We start from the raw sequence: 24,861 nt of genomic DNA, 5'->3' as shown, positions 1-24,861 counted from the left end.
TATCAATACCTGTTCTGCTTAAGAAGTTAACTCAAAACTTAGTGGCTTAAACTGACAATAATCATTCATTTTCTTCAGTTTCTGTGGGTCATGAGTTTGGGAGTGACTTAGGGTCCCATGGGTTTGCAGTCAGATGTCAGAGAGATCTGCAGTCATCTGAACCCTAACTTGGCCTGGTTCACCTGCATGTGGTGCTGCTTGAGTGTCTTCACAACATGGCGGCTGGCTTTCCCTTAAGTGAGCCGACAAACAGAGCTGAGTGGATACTGCCATTCCTTTTATGATCAAACCTTGAAAGTCATGCACCATCCCCTCTGCAGTATTGTATTGGTCATGCTTGCCAGCTATTATTCAATGTTGGAGGAGACAATGTAACAGCATGAATACCAGGAGATGAAGACCATTAGAGGCCATTTTAGATGCCACACACCACTGCATATCAGTCTGACTGCTAAATGTTGGCATTCCACAGGTCTCTGAAGCAAGGTTTCTTTTCTTCTTTTTCTATACTCTCTTCCTTAGTGCTCTCATCCAGTCTTGTGGCTTTACATATTCTCTATAAATTGTTGATCATCAAGTTTATCTCCACCCCTAAACACTAGATCCATACAATCAAATGTCCACTTGATACCTCCAGTCAGATATACAATAGATGTTTCCAAATTCTTCCTCAAATATTTTTGTAGTTTCCTCATCTCAAAAATTATACCGTCATCTGTCCAGTCACTCAAGTCAAAAATCTGAGAATAATATTAAATTTCCCCCTTTCCTGACCAAATTCTTAACAATACCTTCAAACCGTATCCCAAATTTGTCTAATTTGTTCCACTTCTGTTGCCAATATCCTAACCTAAGCTATCATATGTTTGTTGAATTTAAATTAAAAGCTGCTAATTGGTCTTTCCATTTCTGCAATTCATTATTCACCCTTCAGAATGATCTTTAAGAATAATCAATATCATGCTGAAATACTTCCATTGGCTCCCCTTCCACTTGGAATTAAGTGTCTCTTCCTCATCCTTCCAAAAAGGCCTTCCTGAATGGTGTCTGCACACCTCTATGATGCCATTTTCCCCCACTCCTTTCTTTGCTCACAACATTCCACCTATGCTTGCCTTTTTTCTGATTTTGGAACTTGCCAAGCTCATCCCTGCACAGAGCCCTTTGTGCTGACTTATATCTGCCTGACATGCTCTTCCCCTGGATCTTTGTGGGCTCAGGTCCTTCTTATCATTCAGGTCTCAACTAATGTTCGGCCTCAGAGAGGCCATCCCTGACTACCCAATCTAAAGCAGCACCAGGTCATTCTTTATCTCATCACCTTGTTTTATTTTCCTCATTACTCTTAACACCACCTGTAATTCTTGCTTCTTTGTTGCTTTTACTACTTAGTAGAGTGTAAACTCCATGAATTCAGAGGCTTTAGGTCTCTTGGTCACTACTGCATTCCCAACTCCTGGGATAGTGGCTGGCTCATGTTAAATGCTCAATAAATGTTTGCTGAATGAGAAAAATGAATTGTTGTTAACTGGTCATTCACTAAGACATTCTTCTAGGTATCATATTTACTGAGTTACCCTTGGAATATTTAGATTATCAGAATGGAAAAAATTATGTAGAAGCTATTTAGCATGAACAACCCTCTGGTGTGTTCTAATCCAAATAAAACAAATGAAAAGACATCTTTGACTCTGTAAGACAAATATATTTATACTCAACATCTGTCCTTCATTTCATATGTTCTCTTGTGAGAATTCTCTTTATTGCTGCTAGTACTTGTAGGAAAATTTGCCTACATTTTAAGAATGTTGCAATTTCAGTTATAGATAATTATACCTTTGGGGTGCATCTTTTGTTAATGAAAATGCATGTCCCTTTATGCTATTTTCTACAGCTCTTTCATTTGCAGAGTTTTTCTTGATAGCTCTGGTTCTCAATTTTTTATTGTCCAAATTACTGTTAACCTGGATCCATATTGTGAAGAAACCATTTAAATGGTCATTTTCTCAGCAAACCACCACAGATTGTATTCAGAATGACCACCCTTTTTGTTGCAAGCCACTGTGCTTTTCCTTTAGAATGACCCTGAAATTCAGACACCTTATGAGACCCCACTCTTAATCTCCCTTAGCTTAAAATTTCCTTCCCTTCTAAGGTGTGATACATTTCCCTTTACTTATCATATTACCCAGTACTTTGCTTTATTTTTCAATTATGCTGGTTAGTTATTGTTTATGACATTATTTTTCTTGTCAATGTTTTGTTCTTCTTTTCCCCACTTATCTTACCATGTACTGTGGGGCAATATCTGCTGCACAGTGGACTCTCAATCTAGGTGGGTGGATGCCACTCTTCTGATCATGCTGTCCTGGAGGACCTAACTGAGCCAACCGTGACTGAGTGATGCACCTCACCTGGTGAAATGCACATCCAAGCTACATGTGGCTGAACTTTCCTTTATTCCCATCACATTTTATGTCAGAATGTTTTGTGAAACGTAGACGGTTCTGTCAGTTTAATTATGCAAACATTTATTCATATTTATTCAATACCTACTATTCAAATATAATACTTAATTCCAATTTAAAAAATCCTCCAAGGTATTACAGGAATATTGAGAATAATTAATAATATTAGCTGCATCAGGGTTCTACCAGAGAAATAGAGCCAGGAGAAGAAACATATGTATATCTTAATCCTCAGTATTCACAGATTCCATATTTGCAAATATACACACTGAAATGGGAAAAGTTCTCTTATCTCCCTCACAGGGCATGCAATGGGGGTGTGGCTCACTTCTTCAGCGCCCTGCTGCTCAAACCTGTAGGGAAAGCTTGCAGAAGGGCAGGTTGTGGTCATGGGCTCCAACCCCATGGCAGTGTCTAGGGCTGAATGTTTACAGCTTTTGAAGCCTCAGTGGGCGTGTGTTACCATGTTCTCTTTTAGTTTTGCCATCTATCTGTAGGTGGCTTGTGTTGATCAGCTCAATTAGACCCTCTGCCTTATCTCAAGGACAGAGGGCTTTCTGTATTTCAGGGTTCTTGCCTCAGTGTACTGGAAAAATCGGATCACACGTGGACTTGGAGAATGAGTGTAAGGTTTTACTGAACGGTGGAAATAGCTCTCAGCAGATGGATGGGGAGCCAAAAGGGGGATGGAGTGGGAAGGTGGTTTTCCCTTGGGGTCGGGTGTTCAGTGGCCTGACTCTTCTCTGACCAACCCAGCCATATTCCCCTCGGGTTCCATGTCGTTCCGCTGGTCAATGGCCTGCCGGCATCTTCTGGTGCCTCTCAGTGGGCTCTTCCGCACCTCTGCTCCTCTCGACTTCCAGCTGCCTGTGGGCCCTTTTGCTGATGTGTTCCTCTTGACATGCAGCCACTTGTGTCTCTTCTGCCAGTGCGTTCCTCTTGATATTCAGCCGCTTTTGTCTATGCCTGCTAGCGCCTCAGGGGTTTTATGGGCACTGGATGGGGGCATGGTGGGCCAGGGTGGTCTTAGAAAATGCAATATTTGGGTGCAAAGGCAGGAATGCCTGTCCTCAACTAGATCTGTGGGCACAGGCCTGAGGGTGGAGCCCTTGCCAGAGACCCCACCCTTCTCCTCCCAGTACTTCCCTGCTCTCCTCCTGTATCAATACTTACTAAAGTTTTTTTGTGATCTCCAAATTCGTATTCATGGTTCTTTCATGGTCATTCACAGACATACACAGAGCAGAGAGAAGTTTGAATTGCCCAGGACAGCTGAGGTTGAACGAAGCAACATTCTGCTTTCTTGTTCCAGCTCTAATACTATAAATGTATCCTTTTTGCAGTCAATTTAGTTCCATGTTTTTCACATTTTTATGCTTTTTTTGGGTGATTTCACTGTTTAAAATGCCCCCAAACCTTGTGCTGAAGTGCTGCCTGCCTCGTGTTCTAAGCGCACAAGAAGGCCACAGTGTGCCTTTTGGAGAAAATACATATGTTAGATAAGCTTCCTTCAGGCATGAGTTATAGTGCTATTGGCTGTGAGTTCAATGTTAATGACTCAGCTATACAGTACATCCAGCAAAAAGAAGAAGACATTCACTGCTCTGTATATGAGTCCACTCTGAAAAGTACTAAAATAACATCTATAGTTTTTGATGAAGCTATAGAAAAAATGGAAAAGTGGCTAAACTTCTGGCTTTATGAGGTAATGACAGACCAAACAAACAAACAAACATACAGGACAACACTGTTGTGAGGCCGAAAATAGAGAAATTTAAGGTAAGGTTATGTTACCCAGAACCAGGAAAACCTTAAGCCCTTCTTGGCTAGAGCTGGCTGGCTCACACATGTAAAAAGCAATATAGTGTGAAAAATGTTAAACTTGCAGGCAAGGCAGGTTCTGTAGATCAAGAGACTATAGGATAATTTTAAAAATATCTATCAAGTTTATAATAGCTAAGATTTGGAAGCAACTTAAGTGTTCATAAACAGATGAAAGGATAAAGAAAATGTGGTACTTATACACAATGGAGTACTATTCAGTCACAAAACGAATGAGATCCAGTCATTTACAATGACATGGATGAAACTGGAGATAATTATGTTAGCGAAATAAGCCAGATGCAGAAAGAAAAACATCACATGTTCTCACTTATTTGTGGGATCTAAAACTAAAAACAAGTGAACTTACGGACTGAGAGAGTAGAAGGATGGTTACCAGAGCCTGGCAGGGGCAGTGGGGGTGTTGGGGAAGGAGGTGGGGATGGTTAATGGGTATACAAAAATAGAAATAATGAATAAGACCTACTATTTGATAGCGCAACAGAGTGACTACAGTCAATAATAACCGCATTGTACATTTTAAAAGAAAGAGTGAAAATTGATTGTTTGTAACTCAAAGGATAAATGCTTGAGGGGATGGACATCCCATTCTCCATGATGTGCTTATTACACATTGCATGCCTTTATCAAAATATCTTGTGTACACCATGAATACATATACCTACTATGAACCCACAAAAACTAAAAAAAAAAAACAAAAACAAAAAAAACAAAACCTGCTAACTATTATACAAAAGAATTATGTGAAGGAGAAGACTTTCAATGCCAGTGTTACTGGCTTGTTTTACTAGGATATTGGCAAATGAACCTATATCATGCAAATGGCTTCCAAAGCCCCTGGCTTTAAATCATTCAAAGATTGTGAAATTCATTATTTTTAATAAATATATATTAAATAAGGTGTCAGAAACACAGGTAAACAAAGCTATGTACTGATCGGTTGATGAAAATGTGACCAGAAGCTTGCAGGAACCTAACCCTGTATTTTCTGTAGGAGCAATGGATCTGTATTCACTAATTCAGTGTTCATGGCAACTTTATAGAACATAACTAGTGAATAAGGAGATGCAACTTCTTGTCAAGATTTTTTTTTGAGACAGTCTTGCTCTGTCAACCAGGCTGGTGATAACTTTCCTCACTACAGTCTTCACCTCCAAGGCTCAATTGATCCTCCCACCTCAGCCTCCTGAGTAGCTGGGACTACCGGTGCACACCAGCACACCTGGCTAATTTTTGTATTTTTTGTAGACACGGGGTTTTTCTATGTTGCCCAGGCTGGTCTTGAGCCCGTGGGCTCAAGCAATCCTCCTGCCTCAGCCTCCCAAAGTGCTAGGATTACAGGTGTGAGCCACCATGTCCGGTCTTCTCAAGTACTTGAATAGGTTTATACAACTGTGGGCTCTGGCTAGACAAGTTCCAAATCTGTAGGGCAGTCCAGCGGCTGGAAAATTTGGGGCAGGGGCTGGCAATGAAGTCTGGAGGCAGAATTACTTCTTCCCAGGGGAAATCCTCAGTTTTGTTCATAAGGCCTTTCAACTGATTAGATGAGGACCACTCAGATTATCAAGGATAATCTCCTTTACCTAAAGTCAACTAATTGTGTATCTACAAAAACACCTTCATAGCAGCATTAGATTATTGTTTGATTGAATAAGTAGATTCTTTGCCCAGCTGAGGTGACACATAAAACCGTCCATGGCACTGGCTAACATTTATTAAGTCTTCACAATATTGATGCACTGGTCTCAATGCCTTCACACTTATTTAACCCTCACCACAGTCTCATGTGGATGGTAATATTATTATCTGCATTCTACAGACAAGAAAACTGAGGCTCAGGATCAAGCAGCTAGTGTGTGGTAGAGCTGGAAATCTCTACCACACAATAGGGTAGACCCCCTAGTCTCTTCTCATGACCAGCTTACTCAACTTACATAAAGAGAAAGTAGTTGTGGCAAGAAATCTCATAATTCCAGAGGTAGACCGAATTTTTACCTTAAAGATGATACTGCCTAAATGGACTTTGAGGGTCATGTGCTATTCATCAGGGTCCAGGCTTCTGAGCAGGTATTGGTCTCTCCCTCTGCCATAGGCTTCACCTCTTCCCACCTAACCCAGGCTCAGCCTGGTGCTGGGTTCCAGGAAACCACAGTGGTGATATGATTGGTTATCTAACAATTACACATTTTTTTACTAGCCTAGAATAGGCTAATGATGGTGACAGAAGCCAAATACTGTGGAGAAACAAAATTCACATACAGATCCATCAAATTATGTCTGGCAATATTTATACCAAATTAAAATGATCTCTGAGGTCTCAGGTCATTTCCATAAACAGTTTGGCTTGAAGTAGTTGTATTGAAACCACTAAATGTCTTGAGGCAGAGGGTCTGTGATTGTTAGAAACATCTATTTTAACTGTTTCAGTTGTAAAAAGCAAAGCGAGTCAAAATAGAAACACAAATTACCAACTAGTGAAATTGAAGTAAAATAAAACTAAAGAAAATTAAAGTTCATTAAAAAATTGATAATGGCAGTTCAACATGAATATGGGGAATGGGCCACATGCATAAAGGCTAATTCTTCAGCTATTTCCATAATGTGATTCAAAATACTGTTTTAGTTTTGATTGACTTGTAGAACTCTCAAAATACTTCATGATCTTTTCACTTAGGGATGTAGGTCACCCATCTGCTTACTGAGACAGCCCTAAAAGAAAATTAAATTGTGAGGGAAATGTAAGACGTTCTGATATCCTTGGTAGAGGTCATTCATTCATTTATATGAAAAATATGCTGTGTCTCTAGGACCATGTGCAAAATCAGATCAACCACACTTATTCAGGTCAGCGCAGATGTGCGGCCTCATCACAGAGGGACCAACTCAGCTGAGTGTTTGAGAAGAAACACATCATCCCCATGGAATCATACTTCCCCTCTCTCTAGATACAGGAGGCACATCGAAGAGGAAAAAAGATGAAATGTTATCCTGGATCAGTTAGAGATTGAATCCTACTTTAAACAGCTAGCTTTTCACTACTTGGTGAAGGAATAGATGTTTCAACATATGTTTTAAGACATGTCATATACTTAAGGGAGTAAAACAGAGTAGTTGATTACCATACTACAAAAAAGGTACAAATGTTTGAGCCCTGTTCTCAGAAATAAGTTATATTTATTTTTCCCAGTGATATGCTGGATATAGGTCTTCAAAGAAATGTAAGAGAACAGTTTCAGTTCCATTAATATTCTGTGGAATTTGCCATTTAAAAAAGCTAGGCCTTGTGTTGTCAGATCAAATAAATGGGAAGTTCCCCAGATACATGATAGAGTAAGCAGAGCGAGATTGAAATGTGTGAGAATAAGTAAGAGGTGTGGAGGATGGAAAAACTGCCATTGGCACAGAACCTGAGGGAAGGACTGTTAGGGAGTGAGGGGTCAACTAGGAAAGTAGCTCCTAAATGGTGAAGGCTCATGCTGAGGCATACAGCCAACTTGACTGCAAATGTTGTCAGGCTACAGCTAGGACAGCGGAGGCAGTCGTGTTTAGAAATAGTAATTTTGATCAAAATTCATTCCTTTAGATGGAAAGGATACATGAGTGGGGGAAACAGCTGATACCTTAGCCTGACTCTTGTGGCCTCTCTGTATTACTAGCAATGGCTGGCAGCTTCTGACCTTAAGGATAAAACACAGGATAATAAATAAACAACTTCATAACGACACAAGGGATTTCCCTTGATTACGGCTTTTCTGTTAACCAAAGGCATTCTCATGGATGAATCGATGAAGTCAGGGAGGCCTTGGGCCTGGGGGAGCTGACACTCAGGCATGCACTTTCCTCCTCCAGGTTCTCAGAAGGTGGGGATGAAGCCAAGTCAAATGGCCTGGTTCAGATGCAGTGCTGCACCCACTTCATCTTTGGCTCCACAAGTTACTTAACTCTTCTAGACCTCAGCTTCCTCACAGGGAAAATAGGGCTAGTACAGCATCTCTCTCATAGGATTGTTATGATGATTAAAGTAGGCAATGCCTAGGACCTGGCATGAAGTGGGCTCTGAAGTGTTTGTAGTGTAGCCACTGTGTCTGACCCTTTTGGTAAGATACTTCTGCTTTAGTTATCTCATTTAAGCTTCACAACAGCATATACAAATGCTTTTATTATTTACATGTTTTAAATGTAAGAAAGTTGAACTTAGAGAAGATAACTTGTCAAGAGTAACACAGGCAGTCACTATTTGAATCCAGGTCTTTCTTGACTCAAGTCTTGTTCACTGTATTGGGAAGGTCAACATATATAAAAGATGGTACTGGAGCACTGTTGGGAACCTCCAGCTGAGTACAGAGGTGAGAGGCTTCGTCCTGGAGGCTGTCGGGGATAATGGGATGTTGTGGCTGGGTAAGAGGATACCAGTTCAAATCTGTGTTGCTGGACTGACTTTAAACTGTGTTGAGAAGCCTGCATAAAAGGGATGTGGGAAGAGTGGCCTCCTCCATCTGAAAAGGGTAATGGGTGTTGTTTTCCAGATGTGTGATTTGTCATGTCACTGTAGAGCAAGACCTCACTAATGGTGACACAACAAGACCCAACAAGACCCAATGTGGTGAATAATAAGAACTCATGCTTTTTTGATCCCTTGATACAGTATGGACTGTGGAAGAAGTTCTCCTATTCAATATTGACAGGAATTCTCTGAGGCTACTTGCTGTTATCATCTCCATTTTGCAGTTGAGGAAACTGAGGCTGATAGGTGGAAGAACCAGGATTGGAAGGGACATCATAGGCACCTGAGAGCCTGTGATGACCTCCCCTGCACTGTCTTTCTCCAGCAGCTGTACACTCATTGGCCTCCTGTCCACATTTCCAGTCTCATCTCCCACTGCCATTTTGCAGTACTTTGCTCTCACCACATCCCCTTCCTCACTGCTATGTAATGTATCTGTCCTTTCTGCTTGTAATGGTTTTAGTATTGTCACCCATCTCCACACCTTCTCCCCAATAATTTCTTTTGACATAAAACAATCCATTTAATACTTTTTTAAAACCACCTGTCCAGGTGCTGGAGAGAATGTGGAGAAATAGGAACACTTTTACACTGTTGGTGGGACTGTAAATTAGTTCAACTATTGTGGAAGACAATGTGGCAATTCCTCAAGGATCTAGAACGAGAAATTTTGGCCTATTTGACCCAGCCATCCCATTACTGGGTATACACCCAAAGGATTATAAATCATGCTGCTATAAAGACACATGCACATGTATGTTTATTGCAGCACTATTCACAATAGCAAAGACTTGGAACCAACCCAAATGTCCATCAATGGTAGACTGGATTAAGAAAATGTGGCACATATACACCATGGAATACTATGCAGCCATAAAAAGGGATGAGTTCATGTCCATTGTAGGGACATGGATGAAGCTGGAAACCATCATTCTCAGCAAACTATTGCAAGGACAAAAAACCAAACACTGTATGTTCTCATTCATAGGTGGGAATTGAACAATGAGAACGCATGGCTACAGGAAGGGGAACATCACACACCGGGGACTGTCATGGGGTGGGGGAAGGGGAGAGGGATAGCATTAGGAGATATACCTAATGTAAATGATGAGTTAATGGGTGCAGCACACCAACATGGCGCATGTATACATATATAACAAACCTGCACGTTGTGCACAAGTACCCTAGAACTTAAAGTATAATAATAAAATAAAAAACAAAAAACAAAAACACCTGTCCAGTTCATTGCAACTTATCTGGAAACCTATAGCACTTATTATTGACTTCCTTATTCAGCAATTATCATTCGCCAGTTTGTATTCTTAGGTTAACAAGCCCTCGAAGTCTTCCACTTTCAACCCCCATCAATCCTTCTTTCCATACTGTCTAACTTAATAAATATTGACTAATTGAAATTGACTAATTTCAGGAAAAGAATATAATAATCTGGAAAAACAATTTTAAGACATGCACACAAAACACGTTTATTGTAAAATTATAGCATGAATCAGAGTTTATGGATATTAGAATAAAAAGCCTTCATCATCTTATTTCAATGAAAAGAAAGTAAATTAATGCAAAAAATATATAGCCAAGGAAGAAACTATAACCAAAAGGCAAAAAGTTAAAGGGATATGCCAGGATCATGTTGGAGTTGACACACCAGTTTGGAAGACTTAGGCCAACGGGGGGCCCCAAATCCTTGAGTGTGAAACAAAGTGCAGCAGCCAAAGTGAGAGAAACCATCTATACCATAGATAATTATTAAGCAGCACTTCATTTCTTGTATATATCTTTTTAGTAGTCCTCATGCTAAATAACATTTTGTATAAATTGTGATATTATTCAATTACCTGACTTCATCCAAACAAATGAGAGAAAGATAATTTAGAAGTAAAATTGATATTAGATTTAGATAGTTTTATTGTGTCTTCTTCCAGCAGTTGTTTGCACAAGAAGCAAGCTATCTCTGTAGTCGTGTAGGTTAAAATTGTTATCTAGTTTAAAACATTTTTCTCTTAAGGACTTAATATTTACTCCCTGATATTTTGCCATCATGCTGTTGTTGTTGTTGTGTGTGTTTAAATATATATCTGCTTTGCTAAACATTTAGGCTTCTATTCACACCATTGCTGTGCTTGCTGAATTAAATCTTTTAGTAGAAACTACAGTTCACTGATCAAGTATTGAAAAAATCAGGCCAGGCACGGTGGCTCATGCCTGTAATTCCAGCACTTTAGGAGGCCAAGGTGGGTGGATTGCTTGAGGTCAGGAGTTCGAGACCAGCCTGGCCAACATGGTGAAACCCTGTCTTTACTAAAAATACAAAAATTAGCTGGGCCTGGTGGCACGCACCCGTAATCTCAGCTACTCAGGAGGCGGAGGCAGGAAAATCACTTGAACCCGAGAAGTGGAGGTTGCAGTGAACCGAGATTATGCCACTGCACTCCAGCCTGAGTGACAGAGCAAGACTTGTCTTGAAAAAAGGAAAAAAATTAGATTTTTATTTCTCAATCTTTTCTCTAAACATTTCCTAGAAATATGGAGAATCCATTCCTATTTCATATACTAACAGAGATGATGTTTGTAAGAACATCTCAGATTTCCAGGTATACTATGACTTTCCTCTTTTTGGAATATCTTCCTGTCTTGCCTTCAGATATTTTTAGAAGACAGAATGCAGCTATTTTAGCTAAGACATGTAATTAACCTAGGTACTCATCAATGGTTGATCGGATAAGACAAATGTGGTACATATACACCATGAAATACTATGCAGCCATAAAAAAACAACAAAATCATGTCCTTTGCAGCAACATGGATGCAGCTGGAGGCCATAATCTTAAGTGAATTAACACAGGAACAGAAGACCAAATACAACATGTTCTCATTTATAAGTGAAAGCCAAACATTGGGCATACATGGACACAAACATGGGAACAACAGACACTGCAGAACAATCAGGTGAAGCCTCAGCTGGCATCAAGACTATTAGAGGTGGGAGGGATCAACGGAGTGGAGAGTGGGTAGAAAAACTACCTATTGGATAGTATGCTCACTACCTGGGTGACAGGATCCATACTCCAAACCTCAACATCACACAGTGTATCTATGTAACAAACCTGCATGTGTATCCCCTGTATCTAAAGGTTGAAATTAAAAAAAAGAATGTATCTGTTTTATATAACTGTTATATTTCCTTGCATAAAAGAGATAGTTAAAAATATCATTCTCCACCAGGCACAGTGGCTCATGTCCATAATCCTAACACTTTGGGAGGCTGAGGAGGGCAGATCACCTGAGGTCAGGAGATCGAGGCCAGCCTGACCAACATGGTGAAACCCTGTCTCTACTAAAAATACAAAAATTAGCTGGGTGTGGTGGCGGGCACCTGTAATCCCAGCTGCTGGGGAGGCTGAAGCAGAATTGCTTGAACCCAGGAGGCAGAGGTTGCAGTGAGCTGAGATCGCACCCCAGCCTGGGTGACAACAGCGAAACTCTGTCTCAAAAAAACAATATATATATATATATGTGTGTGTGTGTATATATACACATATATATAATTTATACATATAAATTAATATATAAAAATTATATGTAAATAATATATATATATATTTCTCAAACAGGCTTTTCCTCACTTTCTGAACCTATTAGTGGAATTTCTCTATGTGCTTTCTGCCTTATTTATACCCGAAATAATTCTGTACAAAGTTTACTATTAAGATGTGAGAGCATACGAATCATTACTACCCTGTTTACTGGCTCTTTGAAATGTGTGCAATTTATTTTAATATGGAACAGCTGGAAAACAATCAGGTGAAACCTCCTTTGGCATCAAGAAATAATTAAATCATCTTGTGCTGATACCCACTGTCTTCAGCTGCAGATGCCAGAGCTGTCATCCCTCAGTGATCTCTCCCAGAGATGGTTTTAAATGTGGAATCTCTGCTTGTTTGCAGCAACTCTGACTGTTTTAAAGGATAAGTGGGGGAAAGGACATGATAGTATCTCCTCCTCTCTAGGTATGGGCATTATTTTGTTGAAACTAGTCAGATGTGGAAAAATGGTTCTGTAAGGCACTCAAGCCCAGGATTTTAAGTCATATATGTTATAATAATACACTTAGCACAACCCTTCTTTCTCTTTGATGAAGAAATGTGGCTGTTTTCTACAAAATGCATTTTGGAAAAGCCACTTCTGGCGGTTGTACTGCATGTGGCCATTCAATCTGACTGGCAAGTGACAAAAACCGCCTTTATTCATTTCTTAAGTCTCATCTACTCAGGTAATATATATTCAGTGTCTTTGAATTTATTAGATACAGCTAAGTGGATTTAGACTAAAATAATTACAGTTTTTGATTCAATTTAGAGCATGCTTTCTGGGATTTCCTGCTCCCTGAAGACACCCAGCCACTGATTCCAGGAATATTCCCCTTGAGTGGCTTGTTCCACACACTGGCCCTACACCTCTCAGGAATATCTGCCATACACAACCAATAGTCTCTTCAACACCCTCCTAGAAGACATCAAATACAGAAAAAAAGGAAAGATTTAATGCAAGAATAAATGTATTCATCCAGTCAAATGAGTGCCATTCACTGTCTAGGTCTAGAATGTATACCTGTGAAATCAGAGTCTTATTCTCAGCAGCTGGCAGAAAAGAAGGCATGTAATCAGATGGAAACATAATGTATGAGTCACATCCTCAGTAGGAAAAAGAAAGCACACTCACGTAAAGATAATTGGAGGAGGATTTGTTCACAAAGGCCAGTTTATAGCCATAGAGAGGATGGTGTGATGGTGGAGTACCCTAGGCTAGTGAGAGGAGAGTTGCTGTTATTGAGAGGTGACAGCGTGCTGGCAGCCCTCGCAGCCCTCGCTCACTCTTGGCGCCTCCTCGGCCTTGGCGCCCACTCTGGCCACGCTTGAGGAGCCCTTCAGCCTGCTGCTGCACTGTGGGAGCCCCTTTCTGGGCTGGCCAAGGCCAGAGCTGGCTCCCTCAGCTTGCAGGGAGGTGTGGAGGGAGAGACGCGGGCGGGACCGGGGCTGCGGGTGGCGCTTGCAGGCCAGCATGAGTTCCGGGTGGGCATGGGCTTGGCAGGCCCCACACTTGGAGTGGCAGGCAGGCCCTGCCCGCCCCGGGCAGTGAGGGGCTTAGCACCTGGGCCAGCAGCTGCTGTGCTCGATTTCTCACCATGCCTTAGCTGTCTCCCCAGGGGGCAGGGCTCAGGACCTGCAGCATGCCATACCTGAGCCTCCCCTGACCCCCGCCCCCACTGTGGGCTCCTGTACGACTGGAGCCTCCCTGACGAGCACCGCTTCCTGCTCCAGGGTGCCCAGTCCCATCACTGCCCAAGGGCTGAGGAGTGCAGGCACATGGCATGGAACTGGCAGGCAGCTCCTCCTGTGACCCCAGTGTGGGATCCACTAGGTGAAGCCAGCTAGGCTCCTGAGTCTGGTGGGGACTTAGAGAATCTTTATGTGTAGCTAAGGGATTGTAAATACACCAATCAGCACTGTGTATCTAGCTCAAGGTTCATAAACACACCAATCAGTACCCTGTGTCTAGCTCAGGGTTTGTGAATGCACCAGTGGGCACTCTGTATCTAGTTAATCTGGTGGGGACTTGGAGAATCTTTATGTCTAGCTAAGGGTTTGTGAATGCACCAATCAGCACTCTGTGTCTAGCTCAGGGTTTGTAAATGCACCAATCAGCACTCTGCGTCTAGCTCAGAGTTTGTAAATACACCATTGGACACTCTTTATCTAGCTAATCTAGTGAGGACCCACGTGGAGAACTTTTGTGTCTAGTTCAGGGATTGTAAATGCACCAATCAGCACCCTGTCAAAATGGACCAATCAGCTCCCTGTAAAACAGACCAGTCGGCTCTCTGTAAAGTGGACCAATCAGCAGGATGTGGGTGGGGCCAGATAAGAGAATAAAAGCAGGCTGCCCAAGCCAGCAGTAGCAACATGCTTGGGTCCCCATGGAAGCTTTGTTTTTTCACTCTTTGCAATAAATCTTGCTGTTGCTCACTGTTTGGGTCCACAGTGCCTTTATGAGCTGTAACACTCACCGTGAAGGTCTGCAGCTTCACTCTTGAAGCCATCGAGACCACAAACCCACCGGCAGGAATGAACAATTCCAGACGCGCTGCCTTAAGAGCTGTAACACTCACGCAGAGGTCTGCAGCTTCACTCCTGAGCCAGCCAGACCACGAACCCACCAGAAGGAAGAAACTCCGAACACATCCGAACATCAGAAGGAACAAACTCCGGACACGCCGCCTTTAAGAACTGTAACACTCACCGCGAGGGTCCGCAGCTTCATTCTTGAAGTCAGTGAGACCAAGAACCCACCAATTCCAGACACATTATCACCCCTAGAGCTAACAGGAAGAAGGAACAGAACAATTACCCAAACCTGGAATGAGAGAGTCTTGTAGAAATGTCCCCTTGAGAAGTTCAAGAAGTGACACATCCATCTTAAGGCAATAGGAATGATACACTGACTTTCCTTTCCTCCCTTCCTCTCACCTCCTGTCAGGGCATTCCATTGTAATCAAACTGCAAGTCAGAGGACATGGGAGCTTGTTGTTGTAAATCGTATAGGATCGTCTTCTGGACAAAAAGCAGAGTGAAGCAGGGTGAAGAAAAGATCTCAAGGAGAAACAAAGACACCAAGCAAACACAGATTAAATGTCCTGCCAACAAGAGTTCCTTATGTAGTAGGGAGACAGGGCAGTAAACAGACTGGATAGCCTGGTTGACATGAGCTCCATAAGTGGCAAACACAGTGTGCAATTGGAGGCCTAAGAACAAATCCTAATTCAGAGGGAGAGGAGTCGGTGGTATTTATGGGAGACCTTTTTGAACTTTGAATAATGAAGAGTTTTCCTGGTGAGAAAACTATCCCCTGAGTGAGGAATTGGCCGGGCACACACAGCTGGGCCTTGACATTCTGTTGCATATGAACAATTTCACACAACATCAACATCAGACAATGTTGATGAATCTGTGCTTGGATAGATCAAGCCAAAGACAATAGCACTCTGTAATTATGTCTGAACACAGACAGATGCATGAAGATTGTCCAAACCACAAAATGGTCAAACATTCCTCTATCCTAGATAATATGAGTAACTGCTCCTTTTTTCCTTTTTTTAATGGAGTTTCGCTCTTGTTGCCCAGGCTGGAGTGCAATAGTGCGATCTCGGCGCACCGCAACCTCCACCTTCCGGATTCAAGTGATTCTCCTGCCTCAGCCTCCCGGGTAGCTGGGATTACAGGCATGTACCACCACACCTGGCTATTTTTTTGTATTTTTAGTAGAGACGGGGTTTCTCCATGTTGGTCAGGCTGGTCTCGAACTCCCAACTTCAGGTGATCCACCTGCCTCAGCCTCCCAAAGTGCTGGGATTATGGGCGTGAGCCACCACGCCTGGCCAACTGCTTCTTCTTTACAAATTACAGATTTAGCCTTGTTCCATCTCTCCTGCCTTATTGATAAGATTTATTGAGATGCTCGATCATGGAATCACTCTCACTTCCTAACAGCGTTCAGTCCTGAGCAAAGCCCTTCCTTCTTACCCATATTCACTAAATACTAGCCCAAATCTTATAATAAGTCTTTTCTAACATTCGGACTTAGACGCCCCACGTCTCCCCATGGTGTGCACTCTCCTTTTCCGCAATGAGGAGCAATAAACTCAATGTGTGCAGTCACAGGTGTGTTCCTGGTGGGTTATGGTTGTAGGGTATTGACACTGGCTATAATTGAGAAAGACATTTTAGGCTGACAGTGCATCATGTAAAAACGAATAGAAGGGAGATAATATAATACCGGGGCAAAATTATTAATAGTTCGCAATGGTTGGAGCTAGCTAAGTCCATTAGATGCTGTAAATATGCCTCCAAGGCATGTAATTAAAAATAAGTTTTACTTTTTCCTAGCTTGTGTAATTAGGTGAGGAAAGGAAACAACGTGTATAAAAATTGGAAAGAGATCTTACATTTTGAAGTAACCCAAAACTTACCCATATGCAAAAAGTCAAATCAATTTTTGTCCAGATTTGCTGATTGCAAAATTACAATAGAGCTGTACTTTTCTCATTTCTATGGTGGTTGGGATGGAAGTGTAGCCATTTTTTGTGGGTGTCCTAAACCTGCTGAATTGCCCTGCTGGGTAATCCCGAACTCTGTGGACATTGTGGCAAAGATGAGACAGGAGTACGAAGCAAGGACAAGATAGTATGCAGCCTTTCACAGTGAGCCAGAAGACAATGCTATTCTTTAAAAACACAGGGGAGTCACCCAATCAAGCTTTAAAAGCCATGCATAATTTAATCTGTATTTTGAAACAGAGTCATATAATGCTAAAATAGTTGATAACTTACTTTTCTGCTGTGCTTTTTCTGCAAGTCGTTATAAATAAAAACATTAACACGGCCGGGCCCGGTGGCTTACGCCTGTAATCCCAGCACTTTGGGAGACAGAGGTGGGCGGATCACAAGGTCAGGAGATCGAGACCACGGTGAAACCCTGTCTCTACTAAAAAAAAAAAATTAGCCGGGCGCGGAGGCAGACGCCTGTAGTTCCATCTACTCAGGAGGCTAAGGCAGGAGAATGGCATGAACCCGGAGGCGGAGCTTGCAGTGAGCAGAGATCGTGCCGCTGCACTCCAGCCTGGGTGACAGAGCAAGACTCCGTCTCAAAAAAAAAAAAAAAAGTATATATATATATATATATATAATATATATATACACACACACACACACACAATAATTACTAAAACTTACATTGAATTGACTTTATGCCAGGCATCGTGCTAAGCACTTTCTACACGTTTGTTTACTTAAACCTCACATTTGTAGAAGGAATTGAGAGACAGAGAGTTTAAGGCTTTTGCCTAGATCACCCAGCTAGTAAGTGTAGGAATTGAGATGTGAACTGGCGGAGTTTGTCTCCAGAATCTGTGCTTTGCTGAATTGGAAGAGTTAAACTGCGTTGTAGATAAGTGCTTTTAAAACATTCATATGCATGGGAATTTTCTGGGGATGTTTCAGAATAATTCCTGGTTCATTTGGCCCAAGACAGATCTGAGAGTCGGCATTTCCACCAAATGCTGCTCGTCTGCTTTGAGTGGCAAGGGATAGACGACTTGGATTATAAATGTGGGGTCTGCGTCCTAAGGATAAGCCTCTGGGTAGCTCAGTGCAATTAATCTCTTTGCCATTCCTTTGCCTGATGTGTGAAATGAGCAAGTTGGGTGATTCTTAAGGTCTGTTCAAGCTTGTAAAACCCTGTACTCCCTGGCTTTCCACATGTGGGCAGTTCCCTTTAGCTGTCATTGGTGTTTCCCTGGCGCTGACTGTCCAGGAGGCTCCAGAGAAGGAAGCTGGTGTGCGTGGCCTCCTCCTCCCCATGTGCTGAATTCAGGTCACAGCTCCTGAGCTTCTGGACTGACAGGGTGTACTCTGCTGTCAGCTGTTTCCTTCCAACTCTGAGATCTCTCAGCATCTGGCTCTGCTCCCTTCTGCCCCATGGATCCTCACTCCCTGTCACAGCTGATTAGGGTGCTGGCTCCAACAATGGAGCCTGATGCTCAAGGTACCACACTGAGTCATTTATTTAGCATCCTGTAATTTCAGCCAAACATTGTTATATTCCTGTGAAGAAACCTCCAGCATCTTAATAAAGCTCCTTCTTTTCAAAGAAGGTTTCTATTAGACCAAAAGAAAATACTTACCTCACTGTGGCCAGTCAGTGCTCTGCTTCAGACTCACTGCGTTGCATTGATAATAGCTGGGAGGCCCTGTAAATAGAAAGTGATAAACCCTCTTATAACCTAAGCTTCAAAGACAGTTTCACTGGTATGGTTCCCAAGCTTGTACCTCTGATTTAGGGCTCTGATGTACTGTAATCCACAGCCCTATGATCACTATGCAAATCACAGCTTTGTGTTTCAGGTGATCAGTTTGGGCCCACATTAGTGGCCCTTGCTTCTTTTTCTTCCTGTTGCTTTGATCATGCAGTGCAGTAGCACATGCTCAATAAATTATGCAAAGAATTTCTTCAGATGCAGATCTACTGTGACATTATGTGATACGGTTTTCTGGCTGTATTTTGACATTTTGTGAAATTTAATTGCGTTTGATGATGCTGTCAGTCTAACCAGGCCAGAGCAGCAGTGTTACACCCTATACATGCTGAGTGGTGTCTCCTGGAAGATGGTGGAGAAGGTGGTTTCCTTCCCTAGTTCCATGGTTGTATAATTCATTATGTCTTAACTACATTCAGGGCTAATTACAAATCATGACGACAGTTGGACAGGATTCTCTTTAAAGTGTATATTTAATCTTCAAGTAGAAACAAGTCTTTCCATCTTTAGAGTGATTTCTATATTGGGTTATTGAATAACTTGGCTTCCTACTTTTTCCTGGTCTGTGTTCAGGGATGTTTTTATTATGTGCCACTGATACTCAATGATTATCCCAGTTATGATTTAGGATGATTATGCCTAAGACTTACAGGAATGGAACTTTTAGGATTATTAAGAAATTTAAGGTGCAGTGTATTTGAAAGTGTTATAAATCTGGTGATGGCTGTTGTAAGGCACAACTGTTACAAAATCCTGACGAGAAACACAGTTGGTCTCTGTCTCTGTCCATATGTCTTTCTTAGCTAATGCTTCATTACTGTTTGAGCTGAAAATCTGGAATACGTGGGAGAGAGCTATTAGAAATCTAGAAAGCTCTTCTCTGGGATTGTGTTAAGATTGTGAAGGTGGTGGAGTCTTTGTTACTAACAGGGTAAATACTGTATTTCAATGTCCCCTACTTCTCTGAAAGCAGTTTTCACATGAATTGCTTTTGAATTACACTAAAAAGATAGAAAATATCTATTGAATAGGCAAAGGTTAGGGCAGAAATCTGGTGCTATTTCACAAGACAGGCTGCGTCTCTGCTCTTAGGCCTCCCCTCCTGTCATCTATCCACCCTTGCCCAGCGGCCCAGAGTACAGGCAGTCACTCTCCCAGGCTTGTAGGGCTGAGCATGTGCCCTGAGACTGCACTGCGTGGTTTTCTGGAGCAACGTTAGGTGAAGCAGAACACAGTGTATGATTTTTCTCTTCCTTTTGGGCCAACATTTGTCAACTCAATTAGGCTGTGGAATCCAGAGTTTAGGTAGAAGCTACATATATGAAGTCTTGGGTTTTGCAAAATGGTGAGAGGTCATAAGGAAATTTGTCTTCCTCTGCCAGGCAGCCTTTTATTCAGATTCAGATTCTCTGATTCCTTTAAAAAAAAAAAAACTGCTTGTGTGTTTAAACACATGCGTGCATTTTGAATTTGAACATTCGGTTTAAAGAACTGAGACCCATCTATGTGGGTCCTTTCCCCTAAAGTCAATCCCAGCGTACCTCTGATGACTTTGAAATGTTATGCATGGAAGAAGGAATATACTGTTTCATTATGGCTGTTGTGAAATAGATTAAATGAAGATCATTTTAGAAATTACAAAAATATAATATGGTAGAAACTTGTCTTCATAGAGTATTCCCTTAAGATTTGTGGGGAAATCATCATTTTACAGTACGTTGGCATTTATCTGGGTGCAGTGTTTTATAAACAAGATTATTCACTAATAGTCTTTCCATTACACTTTTCTTAGATGATGATCTTACAATCTAAAATGTGGAAGACAACGTTTGAGACTTGACACAAATATAGCCCAGTTATATAGATGTTTAAATTGTTCATTTCTAGTAAGAAAGACATCTATAGCATTTTTATCTCAGATGCTTTCATGTGCCTTTACATATTTTAGTTTTTTTACTTTAAAGTCTTTTAAGTATTGAGTATAGAATAATTATAATAAAACATTTGATCAATTTTACAGGGTTTAGAATGAATTCAATAAATCCCTCTGTATCATGTGTCTCTCCCCCACAGCCCATTGTCTTCCGACTTTCTCAGGGGCACCATTATCCTGGATTTTATGTTTATTTTCTTCTTTTCTTTCTTTATGATTTTAATCATGTATGTTTGTATCTCTAAAAAAAATCCCTTTATGTTTTGAATGCTTTTAAAATTCATAGAAATCAAACTTCTTTTTATTTTGAATTGCTTTTTTTAGTCACCTTTATGTTTCTCAGATTCATCTACATTTTTAATTTTAGCTATAATAAATTCCTTTCAATGGCTATATATTCCATTATAGGATTGTATCACTATGTATCCATAATGCTATTGATAATGCTATTTGTTTTTTCACCCTTTGCTACCACACACAGTCCTGTTATGAGCAACCTTTATAAGCTTATTGATGTCAATGTACAAGACTTTCTCTAGTTAATATTTCTAAGATTGACATTTCTGAGTCATAGGGCATGACCCAGAAACATTATTAACATAATTAGAAGAACCAAACTTTTTTACGTTGCTAGATAAACCAAATATTATTAACATTATTAGATGAGCCAAATTTTTTTCCAAGATCATTATATGAAAATTGAATCCATCAGCTGAGTATATACAGCACAGCTGATCCATGTCTTTGCCAGTATTCGGTATTACTGTCGGTCTTTAAAATTCTGACCAATCTGGTGTGAAAAGATGTGTTACTGCTTGTTTTGCTATAAATATTAATGAGATTCAGCATATTTTATGTACTATTGACCATTTGGGTTTCTTTTTTTTTTTTTTTTTTGCAATGCCCGTTTGAAATCTTTTGCCCACTTTTCTATTGGGTTGTTGTTATGAGTTGAATTTTGTTCCCCTAAAATGCATATGTTGAAGTCCTAGCCTCCAACACCTCAGAATGTGACTGTATTTGGAGATCGGATCTTTAAAGAGGTAATTGAGTTAAAATGAGGTCTTAAGAATGGGCCTGAATCCAATCCGACTGTTTCTTATAAGAAGATGAAATTTGGAGGCAGGAATACAGGAAAGATTATGTGAGGACACAGGGAGAAGATGACCATGGACAAGACAAGGAGAGAGGCTTCAGAAGAAACTAACCTCATCAACACCTTGATCTCAGACTTCCAGCCTCCAGAACTGTGAGATACATTTCTGCTATTTAAGCCACCCAGTCTGTAACCACTGGTACTTTGTTATGGCAGCCTAAGCAGACTAATACAGTTGTTAATTTTAACAATTTCCTCTTTGGTTTGTAAAGCATTGTGCTTATTTAAGAAATTCTCTCCATTCCAATGTCATAAAGGTATCCTTCTATATTCTACTTCTAAAAGTTTTTAGTTTTGCTTCTAATATTTAAATCTTTAGAGAACATGTAATCAGTTTTTAGTGTGTGTATTGTGTAACCTGGGAGTACAGTTCTTTTACTGTAGGAAGAGCTAATGATCAGAATACAATTTGGCAAAAAAAAAAAAAGAAGTCCATTCTTTCCTCAATGAAGTTTCCATATGTCTCAGTCTGTTTTTACTTTCCCTTTGCCAAGGACACATGGTTTTAAATATTATAGCCTTGTAATAATTACTGATATTTGGTACAATAGCTACTCTCATCTAGTTTATTTTTTCTATGGGTTCTTAGCTATTCTTGATTGTTTACTGTTCCAAATTTATAACACTTTTATTAAAAATCAAATTGAATTTATAGATCAATTTCAGGAGACGATATCTTTAAGTCAGTCAACTACAAAGTTGACTGAGACTTGTACTGCTTTAAGTGACAGAAGTCAATGGCTTGAACTAGCATGCACATCTTAGGCATTAGTCTCATTTTAGTGATTCAGCAAACTGATTGCTTGCCTGGAAATAAATCCCAAAAAGTCTGCTGTGGCCATTTACAAGGTATTTCAGAATCACACTTGTCCTGCTGCCTTCTAAAGAACTCTGCAATTTTGGACATATTGTTTAGCATGCAGTTAAAGGATCATTATGATGTCACAATGTTTGTGCAATGCAATGTAGCTTTTTTACAGTGAAACTGTTTCCTTTTTGGAATAAGGTAGTTTCCCATTGAGTTTTCATTCATCTTGAATTTTTGCATTTTTTATCGCTTAAATAGTATATTTATTTTCTTAGTCCTTTAGTTTAGGCATCACGGGGTACATACATAGGCACCACAGCAGGGTGGTTTCTTTCTTCCTGAGCAGCATGTCATAAATATGCCAAAATCTATCAACTTTAATCCCATCAAGTGACTTGTATTTGTCAAGTCTAATCAAATACAAATAAACACTAGTTCTTTTGCATAGTGACAGATGGTTTCACTGGTTTATAAGCTGTGAGATTCATATTAGCACTGTCATTAACACTTAACAATGATAGCTGATATCTACTGAATGTTTACTGTGTGCCTGGACTCTTTGCATTTGACATGTGCCATCTCATTTCATTTTTGCAATCACTCTATCAGGCGGTGTGTTAGTCAGCCTGGGCTGCCATACCTGGGCTGCCGTAATAAAATATCATCGACTGGGTAGGCTTAAACAGCAGAAGTCTATTTCTCACAGGTCTGGAGGCCGGGAAATCCAAGATCAGAGCACTGGTGTGGCTGAGTTTTGATAAGGCCTCTCCTCTTGGCTTGCAGATGGCTATCTTTTCCCTGGGTCTTCATGTGGCAGACAGAGACAGAAAGCAAGCTTTCTGATGTCTCTTCTTATAAGGGCATTCATTCATTCATGAGGACCCCTCCTTCATTATCTCAACTAAACCTAATTATCTCCCAAAGGCCCCATCTGCAAATACCATTACATTGGAGTTTGGGCTTCAAAATATGGATTTGGAGAGGGAGGATATAATTCAGTCCATAGCAGATGGTTACTGTTATGAGCTTGTTTTCCTGGTATGGAAATGGAGGTGAGGAGAGTTAAATACCATACCCAAGATCACTTGTTAGTAAGTGGCAGAGACATAATTTGAACCCAGGTACTTGGGCTCCAGAGCCAGTGTGCTTAACCTGTACATGATGCTGCTTCACCTGCAGAATAATCTTATGGAAACAGTTGGTAACACAGAGAATTATATTGTGTCTTTTAACTCTGAAATGTCCAGATTTTTTGGTGTGTCTGCCATATATATTCCATAAAAATAGAAAATGACACAAAGACTAAAGAGAAAGATTTTCTCCCCAGTTCTACATTCCCTATTCTTTAATTCATGTTGTACTTACTAGCTTTACCTTGAAGTTTATCCTTGTTCCACTTGTCCCTGTCCTGTCCCTCACCATCTGGTTTTCTTTTTAGGTTTGCTGACTCCAATGACTGTCGTCTTGTCATTTAACTTACTAATATGTACTGTAGGAACACTGGGTAATTCCATTAGAAATGCAATAGCAAGCTAATAGAAAACATGGCTTACATAAAGTTCAGAAGATTTGTTTTATTTTTATTTTTGTACTTTAAAATTATTTATTTATTTTTTGGAATAGATAATACATGCGTGTCATATTTGAAGTCAAATTCTAAATGTATAAAAGAATATTAAGTCACAAATGAGTTCCTTTCTTGCCTTCTGTCCACCAACTACCCATTCCTCTTCGTATAATAAACCACTAAGACCATGTTATGGGGTATATTGGGATATAGAAAGTAGAAATTTATTACTTAGTGAAATACATTTGTCACTTTTAGGTGCTTAATTTTGGGATTTCTTTTACATTATTGTTTTATATTTGTTTTGATACTTTTATATATATTATACACAGTCAGGGATTTACATTACATTTATTGTCATTGTAAGGGATTTACATTACAATTAGGTTTGATAAATGCTGTCATTTTTTATCATAAATCTCTTGCAAACCAAACTGGCAACTTGCCTAACTGAAGTGCCGTTATTAGTCCATGATATTAGAATAAAGTGCATATATTTGTGGAGGGAATTATAAAACCCCAACATTATAAATTTTTCAGAATCTTAGAATGATTTTTAAATGACTGTTACTTGCTATTTTCAAATTATAAGTGAATGTTACATATATATATATATTGAGAGAGAGAGAGAGAGAGAGAGAGAGAGAGAGAGACTGTCTTATACCTAATGTAAGATATCTAAACCAAAACCTAAGAAT

Source organism: Pongo abelii, chromosome 10, assembly GCF_028885655.2.
Source record: "Pongo abelii isolate AG06213 chromosome 10, NHGRI_mPonAbe1-v2.0_pri, whole genome shotgun sequence".
NCBI lineage: Eukaryota > Metazoa > Chordata > Mammalia > Primates > Hominidae > Pongo > Pongo abelii.
Note: the sequence above shows the minus strand (reverse complement) of the source record.